Source organism: Acipenser ruthenus, chromosome 3 (assembly GCF_902713425.1).
Source record: "Acipenser ruthenus chromosome 3, fAciRut3.2 maternal haplotype, whole genome shotgun sequence".
NCBI lineage: Eukaryota > Metazoa > Chordata > Actinopteri > Acipenseriformes > Acipenseridae > Acipenser > Acipenser ruthenus.
Window position 1 is genome coordinate 24674438 of NC_081191.1, and position 10148 is coordinate 24684585.

Below are 10148 nucleotides of genomic sequence, written 5' to 3' on the forward strand. Positions count from 1 at the left end.
GGTAAACCGACGTTCTGATGGGACGTATTTTTAGTAATTTATATACCTGCTGTAGCGTATTTGACAAGAAATTAGTTCCATGATCAGTCAATATCTCGTTGGGGATCCCTACTCTTGCCATAATCTGCACTAGTTCTTTGGCTATCGCAGCAGCACTAGTGGACCTCAATGGAACTGCCTCTGGGTATCGCGTTGCGTAATCTACCACCACTAATATATGCGTATACCCGGAGTCAGAAGGTAGCAAAGGGCCGACTATGTCCACTGCGATGCGTTCAAAGGGGGTGGAAATAATCGGCAGTGGGACCAAAGGGCGGGGCGCACTCGACCCGGCGCTACTCTCTGGCAGTCTGGGCATGTGGCTACATATTTCGACACTTCTTTATAAACACCTGGCCAAAAGAATCGAGCCAATATCCGTTCCCTTGTCTTGTCAACTCCGAGGTGCCCCGCAAAAGGGATATCATGCGCCAGCCTCATGACCTCCAGCCGACAAGACGGGGGAACCAATAATTGTGTTACAGGATGTCCTGTGCCCGCGGCCAGGTTTACCCTATATAGTAATTGCCCCTTGATAATGAAGTGTGGAAATACTAGTGCCCCAGCGCCTTCAACATCCTTACCTTCAATGGACCGGACCTGTCCCCGAATGTGCACCAGTGATGGGTCATTGTCCTGCTCCCACACTAGGTTCACATTCGAGTGCCACATGTCCGGTATATTGAGCGGGGCGGGAGTAACATCTGCCCTTGATGGCCCAGTAACCTCGCCCTCTCGGTCACACTGCGTTCCGACCCCCTTTGACTGACGTTTTTCACCGTTATAACAGGCTCCCACCAGCCCCCAGCCTTGTCTCATTAACGCTCCCTCCCATTTCCGCAGCCTTCTCTCTTTGTTTGTTTTTTTCGGCCGGAACAGGGAAGAGAACATTTCCGCTTGAAAGGGAAAAACATTACCAATCGTTTCCCCTTCTACTTTTTCTGCCACATTTGCGTGTATGGCCGGGACTGCCCTTAATTTCAATAAATCTTTATAGTTGGGCCAGTCCCGACCCAGAATAATGGGATGTGGTAACCTTTCCGCTACCCCAACTACCAGGGAACGTTTCATCGGACCGACCGATAAATATGCTTTTACTGTGGGGTATGTTGCCGTGTCTCCATGGATACAGGAGATCGCCACCTGACCTTGTGGCTGCCACACCATACCGCCTAAGAGAGATGCTCTAATTAAGGTCTGACCACACCCTGTGTCCACTAATGCATGGGTTTTCACATTTCCAAAAATCACCTTAACAATACAAGGCCCCTCCCGACCATTTTTCCCTCGCTCACCCGCTTCAGATGCCAGATTACAGACGGATTACTGATGTCCCAGCTGGCGGCACCTAAAACAGGTAGGGGGAAAGGAGGGCACAGTGTTAAATGGTCTGTCCCGCTGCTGGTATGGCAACGGGGCAGGGGCAGCACCTCTACCCCCGCTGGGGGCCGACCTTGGTCTCCATGAAGAGGAGGCAAGGTCGCCCATTGGGGTTGGTGCTCTCGGAGGTCGTTGAACCGGTCCTGGTGGTGGGGCTGATGGAGCAGAGAGAGGAGGTGGGGCTCGGCTGCTCCGTTGAGGTAGCGGGGTGAGTAGCCCGGTCTGGGCGGATACCAGGGAGTCCTCGAAGTCCTCAGCGAGCTTGACTGCCTGTTCCAGGGTGTCGGGGTTGTGGCGCCGTATCCATCCTTGGGTCTCGGCGCCGACCACATGACAAAACTGCTCAATGACGATGGCCTCCCCCATCTGGGCAGTTGTTTTTAGCGCCGGGGTGAGCCAGTGTATCATGTGGTCACAGAGCTTCTGCGCGACCACCCTGGGGCGTACGTTCGGGGACCTCCTGTACTCCCTGAACCTCACTCGGTGCGTTTCCTCCGTAATGTTAAGACGGCGGAGAATAGCCAGCTTTACCAGGTCATATTGAGCGGCGTCGTCATCCCCCATCGCCTGGTAGGCTGCCTGCGCTTCCCCAATCAGGCAGGGTCCCAGCTGGCTTGCCCAGAACTGTCGGGGCCATGACGCGGTGGTAGCCAGCCGCTCAAATGCCACCAGGTATGCTTCTGGATCATCATCCGCCGTCATTTTATGCGTCCTGGCTTTGGGCGCTATGAAGCCGCGTTCCGCTGATGCTGTGGGAGGTATTGCCAGCCCGACCCTCTCGATCAGCGCAGTGTACCTCTCCTCTCTCCGTCTTTCCTCCCCCTCCCGTCTGCTGTCCAGCTGCTCCAGCAGCACCGACAGTGTTGCGTAGTCCATCCCACTTCTGACACCACGTGTGGCAAAGTGGTAATGACGTGCAGGTGAGTGCAGTGCAGAATAATCACACAGACCAACGTTGATACAGGTGCAAGGGTGTTTATTTAAATTAATAAATGTCCAGAGCCTCAAGGCAAAACCTGTAAATAATAATGGTGCTGGAAGTGATATAGCGGCGTATATCACTTCTCGTTATAATCCTACGGGTTTGACCCGCAACCCCAAAGTCCCGTTCCGACACCCACACTAAACACAAACACAAAGACAGTGCGTGATTCAAGTGCTAAAAGGTGCAAACAACAGACAGTTCCAGTAGTGAAAAGGTGAGTGGTGAAGTCCGGGTTTGTCGCTGGCCTGCGGCTGCAGCTCCGGATCGTGCTCAGTAATCTTTAGTGAAACAACACACAAGACACACAGTGTTAGGACACAGACACAAAACACTCACGGTCGATTTCACAAACGGGCTCCTTCTTGGTCATATAATTTAACCATATGCAAAGGAACAGATCACTCAAGCCATGCCCCCTATTTATACCCTCGCCCATGACCCCGAGGTTAACGAGCGCATCCGCTCCTCCAGTCCTCGGATGCCACGCCGCTTACCGTCTGGGTCACTGAGCTCGGGTGCCATGGCTCCGCCCCCTTCCGAACTGACCGACTTCCATCTACCCTACGGAATAAATTGTCGTGCCATTTCATTAAGGGTACTCTGTTCCTCGTATACCGTGCTCTCACAGGTCGAGAGGGAGATCTAACACTAAGACTCATTCGATCTCTGTCACACAATGAAAATAAAATTACAGGTACATTACTTAAACAGCTGTAGCAGCATGTGAGGACATGTGACGCTATATTTTTCGGAACCCCGCTACTTACTCTAACATAAAATGAAAATACCCAGGGTACTTTGAAAGAGAAAAAAGACCTGACAGTGTGCTAGATCTGATAAAAGGGAAGATAAATGTGATCAGATTACTTTGAGATGAAAATTTATGACATCAGTAAAGCGACAGGCTTTAGAAATATGCATTTCAGATCAGAGGTCCTCTGAGTTTCACAAGCAGGTAACATGTTTTAACAACTAACATGTCAAAGCCTCAGACACTGTTTACACTTATCTATATTCACATGGTTTGCCACGGGAAAGCCAAGTCAATAAGATTAAATTCATATTGATGTGAGTTGCGCTCCCTTGTACAAATGTGTACCCTATCCTACGAGAAGTGCACTTCTTCGGTCATCCACCAGATCTTTTAGTGTCTCAATGCCTAGGTGGTACACAAAGGGCCCTGTTACAGTATGTCCCCTCTATTCTCTTTCTAAGATGAGTTTAGGAACCAATAATTCCACATTCTGCAACCTAGCTGAACCAATCTTTTGTTTTCTCAGTTTTTTAATTGCATTCTGATGTATGACTGGTCAACACAAGTATCACGGATAGGCTTAGTGGTGACATCAGACCAGGAAGTACACACAGTACTGTGAGGTACGAAGCTCTGCTGCACGTGTTTATTATAAATAAATGAATAAAACTTTTAAACAGACAAAACCAACGCTTTAAAACAAACGGCACGACAGCCAAAACAAACAGACAATAACACAAACAAGTATCGTGCTGGTTTAAAGCCAGCACGAGTAGCAATTGTTTATATCTTACTTACTGTTTCTCTCCCGTACCTCCTCTCTGTACACCTAACAACCCAGAGTGAGAGATCTCTACCTCTTTTATGCAGCTGTGCCTGGGCTCGATTGCTTGTTAATCATTCAGTCGGGCCCAGGCACATTCTGCATGTGAACTGATTTGGCAGGGAAGGTAATTAATCCTTCCCTGCTGACCTAAAACACCTGTGCCCAACAAACATTCATTGTAAACAACAATAACACATAACACAAAACATAAACTACGCACAGGGGCGGGGTGTACCCCACCACACATCTCCCCAGCACACATGACCCAAAGGCCACCTCCCCCTTAAAGGCCCAAAAGTCTCAGTCCAGGTCCTGGCCTGTGACTTGAGCTACTAATGGGTCCACGGGCAGCCACGTGTGAGGCCCTCCTCCATTAACAGCAATGTTGTCAGTGGCAATGCTGACAGTGGCAATGCTGTCAGCGGAAGTGCTGACATTGGCAAAGCTGGCTCCTCCATCCGGGGCAATCTTGACAGTGGAAATGCTGCTAGTGGTAACGCTGGCAGTGGCAATATTGACAGCAGTAATGCTTACAGAGACAATGCTGACAGTTGCAAGGCTGGCTCCTCCAGCTGGGGCAATCCTGGCAGCGGAAATGTTATCAGTGGCAACGCTGGTAACTTAAATGCTGACAGTGGCAATGCTGGCAGTGGCAATGCTGACAGCAGCAAGGTTGGCTTCTCCAGCACTAAAAGAGCCCTGAGAAGTGACAAACAGGCATCCCAGGTGGTGCGGGACAAGCATCCCCGCAGGCTTAGCAGCCCCAGGTGGTGCAGGCTTGGCAGCCATAGGCGTTGCTGGCTTGGCAGCCTCAGGCGGTGCAGGCTTGGCATCCCCAGGCGATGCAGGTTTGGCAGCCCTGAGTGTTGCGGGACAGGGCAGGAGTGGTCCCTCGGGAGGTGACGGCAAGCAGTGACCCTCGAGAGGCGAGGGCAGGCGCTCATCCTCCGGAGGCGATGGCAGGTACTGACCCTTGGGAGGTGAGGGCAGGAGCTGACCCTCGGGAGGCGACGGCAGGAGCTGATCCTGGGGAGGTGACAGCAGGCGCTCACCCTTGAGAGGTGATGGCAGGAGCTGACCCTCGGGAGGTAGCTTCAGCTCCTCTGGCGGTGGAGATTGGAGCAGCAGGTAGTCTCTTGGGGACGGATGGGCCTCCTTGAGATTCCCCTCAGGGCCCAGCAGCCAGAACCATATCTCCCTCGAGTGTGTTGAACGCTCATGCTCCCCCCTTGTGGGTGCTGGACGCTCTGGCTCCCCCTCATCAGTGTTGGATGCTCGGGCTCCACCCTTTTGGGTGTGGGAAATTGCATCTGCTTCCCCTTGTTCCCTATTCCTTTTATAACATCTGTACAGATTAGTCTCACAATGAAGTGCTCAGGTGATTTTATCATGACTGCAGACAAATGTATGTGTAGCTTTGACATATAATAAGTGCATACTAGTTTATAAAGAACAAGGTACTGCAAATGTACAAGTTTATAAATAATGTGAAAAACTACACTAATCCAACCTCATGTTGACATTTCATAACAAATGTCCATGCAATGTTTTATTTAAATAGGGGTGGATGTGGCTTTTTCAGTAAAGCAGTACAAACCATAGTGTGCAGAGTGAGTTATACAAGCTCACTGGTCGTGTTGAGTTACCTATCTTGGCTACGGCATGAATCACTGAATTAAAAAGCTGGGTATACTGTGGTTTTCCTCATTGCACTTTTGTGACCCCTACAAGTCCAGGGTGAAACATCCACGGTTGGGCCCTCTCTCCGGGGTTTAGTAGCTTGGTAACATTTGTTAGGTTTGGTGGGTTGATATTTGTTGTTAGGCCATTGGCTTGATAGAGGGAACAGAGGCTGTACTTTGATATTTAGTCTTCCTAATTTGTAAGTGGGGTCCATCTCTGATGCCACAGTCGGATTGGACATTTTAAATTAGGTAGTAAACAACAAGAGTAAAATTGATTTTAAAAATTAGGGCAAACAGTTCTCAATATATTGAGTTCAATAGCTCAGCCAATTTGCTGTGAGTAATGTTATTCTTAGTACAGTAGTCTCTGCGTATAGGAGCACCTCCTAAGAGAACACTTCGCCTAAGAGAACACCCTTGTGGTTAAACAGATTTTTCCCAGTGTAAATGCTCCGGCTAAAGGAACAGGAACTTCGTTAAAAAGAACACTTTCCTGGCACTGATAGCAGTTTGTTCACAACAGATACAGTACTGTTTTGTAACCTGATAAGTCATTATCATCAAATTTAAATGAAAATGGTTTATTCAGTCTTTTCAAAAGTGACTTGTCATCACAAGAGTGTCTTGAGGCACACTGATTGGTTTATTAAAACTTTCCAGAAGTCGACGAAACACCGAGGATGGAAGGTGCCCACTTGAAGACCCCAGAGATGTACCCTACTTAGCTCAATCCAGACAGTTGTCATGCTGATGCGCTGGGGAGACCGCACTGTGGTTGATCCCCGGAGCCAGCATCGCAGCCGTTGTGAGTGCTGATGCGCTTGGGAGGCAATAAGCTGATCCCTGGAGCCAGCATTACACTTCAGCCATTAACACGAGACAGAAGGATATCTACATCATCATATGGAAGGAAACGCAAACGGATGGAGACACATATGGATCACATTAGTTTACTGTAAAGCTACGTCTTAGTTCAAATCAGCATGAAGTTTTAACATCTACTCTCGTGTAATGGAAATCTCATCGCTACAAAATGGCATGTAAACAAATGTCAAATTGTGCCGCTGTTTCTCTTGCTACAAAAAGTTGAAAATTGTTCAATCTCTTGGAAAGAACCTGAATCCGACACAAGTCGCAGAGCAATTTGGTGTTTCCCGTTCTGGTGAGTTGCTTCAACATTCTGTTAAATAATTTGCATGTCTTGTATGTTGCTGCTGCATTTTGTAACGTGTGTAGGGGTACTGTGTTAGTTTAGTTTGACAGTTTGTTTATTAATGTTAGTTTGTCTGTTACATTATTATTATAGTTTATTAACATACACTTGCCTATTGCTTTTCTCTTATTCAGTTCATTTCATATGTTGATGTATGTGCGCCTTGACAAGAAATACATATTTATTTATTTATTGATTCATATTGTGTCTGGTGGCTAATGTCTTAGTGAACTCTTTGCTTGTTTCCCAAGGGGTGTTCTCTTAGCTGGAGACTACTGTATGTTGAATAAATTCCAAATGCCCAGGCAAAGATTCATCAGATTCTAGTGCCCAAAATATATCTTTCAATCCTAAATATATCTTTCAATCATACCACCATTTGGTGTCACCACCATCTAACTGGAATTGGAACATTGGAATTAATGGGAATTTATGGCCATTATATTAAAGTTTAATCATATTTTTTGTAACAAATGTTCAGTCAAAGTTTTACCAAATTTTAACAAGAGCATCAGAAGCTTTAATTTTTACAAAACAATTATTATTAGACCAATTATTACAACTAATAAGAAGTTTACAGAACAGTCCAGGCCTCTTCTTAATTCCTGTCAATACATTGAAGAGGAATACATAATTGTAAAGTTAGCATTCATTACCAACTAAATGTTAATAACTCAATAAACTAACATGGGAGAGAATTGTATGAATTATTGAAATGAAAAAGTAATCAGAATCCCTAAGTAATTTATCATCATCGCAGGCTTCTGTTATAAATTTTTTATTTAAATAAAAATGTTATCTAATGAAGACGATTTAGAACTGAATACAGGAGGCAATTAAACATGTATTTATAATGAATCTAGGATTGTAATTTCCATTCTATAATTCTTTTAGGATTTGTGGACTGGGACACTGTTATCTGGAGGCATTCTTAAAACTATGTTAAAAAAAAAAAAAATTATGCAATTTGCATTGATAAATCTAGTTGTTGGGCTTATTGAAGTTAATTATTCATTTAATGGTTCAAGGGCATTAAAAAGTGTCTCAAGAACAACAAAAAAACAGTATTAAAGAATTCTATTTGTGACAATATTTTGAACACATCTTCATTACCATGTTTGCTGTGGCATAACCATAGCACATTGTTGTAAAGTATAAGTAAGCAGACAAGTATGGTAAAGTATGGTAAAAAGCATAATAAACAATCCTCCTGGATGCACTCGCATCACCTCAAACTCAACCTCTCTAAATCTGACCTCCTGTTCTTTCCCTCCTCCTCCTCCCCCTCCTCTGATCTCTCTATCTCCGTTCCTCTGGAATCTACCACACTCTCTCCCTCCTCCTCAGCTAAGAACCTCGGAGTCACCCTGGACCCCTGCGTCTCTTATTCCCAGCACATCTCCACTCTGGTACGCACTTGCCGATTCTTCCTGAGCAACATACGAAGAATCCGACCCTTCCTCACCAACTATGCCACCCAGCTCCTGGTCCAGGCCCTGGTACTCTCCCGCCTAGACTACTGCAACTCCCTCCTGGCTGGCCTCCCTGTGTCCACCACCCGTCCGCTCCAGCTCATCCAGAACTCCGCTGCTCGCCTGGTGTTCTCTGCCTCGCTTCTCCCACGCTACTCCACTGCTCCACTCACTCCACTGGCTCCCGATCACCACTCGCATCCAGTTCAAGACTCTTGTACTAGCCTGCAGATGCCTTGACCAGACTGCACACAGCTACCTCCAGACCCTCATCTCTCCCTACACCCCCACTCGACCTCTCCGCTCCTCCTGCACTAGAAGACTGACTCTTCCTCCTCTACGCTCCCCTGCCTCCAGAGCCCACTTCTTCTCCACCCTCGCCCCGCAGTGGTGGAATGACCTTCCTACAGATGTCAGGACTGCCCAGTCCCTGACCACCTTCCTGCACCTCCTCAAGACTCACCTCTTTAGACAGCACCTGTAGAACTCCTCTTTTTTTTCCCTATGGACACTCTTCCTTAAATGCGCTTTACATGCTCTTATCTGCCCCCTATTTTACTGCATTTAATCCTGTACTTTAGAGTACTATAATCTGTCAAGTGTTATTTAATCTGTAGTATTTTGTATTTAATTATATCCTGATGACTCTCACTGACACTGTTATCTGCTCTGTTATTGAATCGTATTTTGTCATACTTGTACTTGCTAGAACCAAAGTCATTGTATTTATCTTGCTCTTAATTGTATTATTACTTGTACTGTGATTCTTGAAATGTATTTTTGTTTAAGACTATAATAAATAAATAATAATAATAATAATAATAATAATAATAATAATAATAAATGGTGACATTTTCAGTGCATTTCAGTCAAATAGGTTTTTCACATGCCTTTACAGTCTGTTGTGTCATGTGCTAGTTTCCTTGTGTCAGTTTATCCAAATCCACTTATGCAAGCTTTTAAATGCATTATCATATGCTTCTGGCATCTGAATAGTCCCTGAAAATGCCATTTAATGATTCCAGTCTTTGAATATACTGCATTGCTATATTTAATAGTGGCCTTTTTACTTCTATACTTCCTTAACTACAGTAATGCACGTCAGGATCTTCTGTGTATAGTGGACCACTTTTTTTTTTTTAATTGTCTATTGGAAAGATAATCCACTGAAAACATAGTATAGCATCTGTTTGCGTGTTATAAGACAATACAATTACAGCACACAATTTACTGTAGACTGTTAATGTTTTTTTTTTTTTCACAACAGCAGTTTTATAAACATCAAACTTAATTTTTTCCATTTAACAGACATTCTTTAAATAGCCCATGAATACCCCTTAAATTAAAGCTATTTGAATAGGACCATTGTTTCTTTTGTTCTTTCTTTCTTTCTGTCTTTTTTAAAAATAATTAAACATTTTCTGCCAAGTTTCATTCGGTTTGCCCTGAAAAAGCTAAGAGGCTCTTTTAAAAACGTGACTATATACAAACTAAATTTAACAACATTTTTTGAGTTTTATTATTACTTCAATGGTCCTTTTAATTGCAGTCCATGGGAAGCTGTTGTTAATAATGGTGAAGTTATATATAGCCTGGACTAGTATCACAAAGAATGCAGCAGCAATTCAGAGAACACTCCAGCTGAGCAATAGCTATTTATATAACAGTGTGACAATAGCTAAATTGAATTTTATTTTCACAGAACTTGTTCAGACCTAATTTTAAAGTCACGATTAGCATGATTATACAACTATAAACTATATAATGTGCTATCACCACGTTATGAAAGCATTA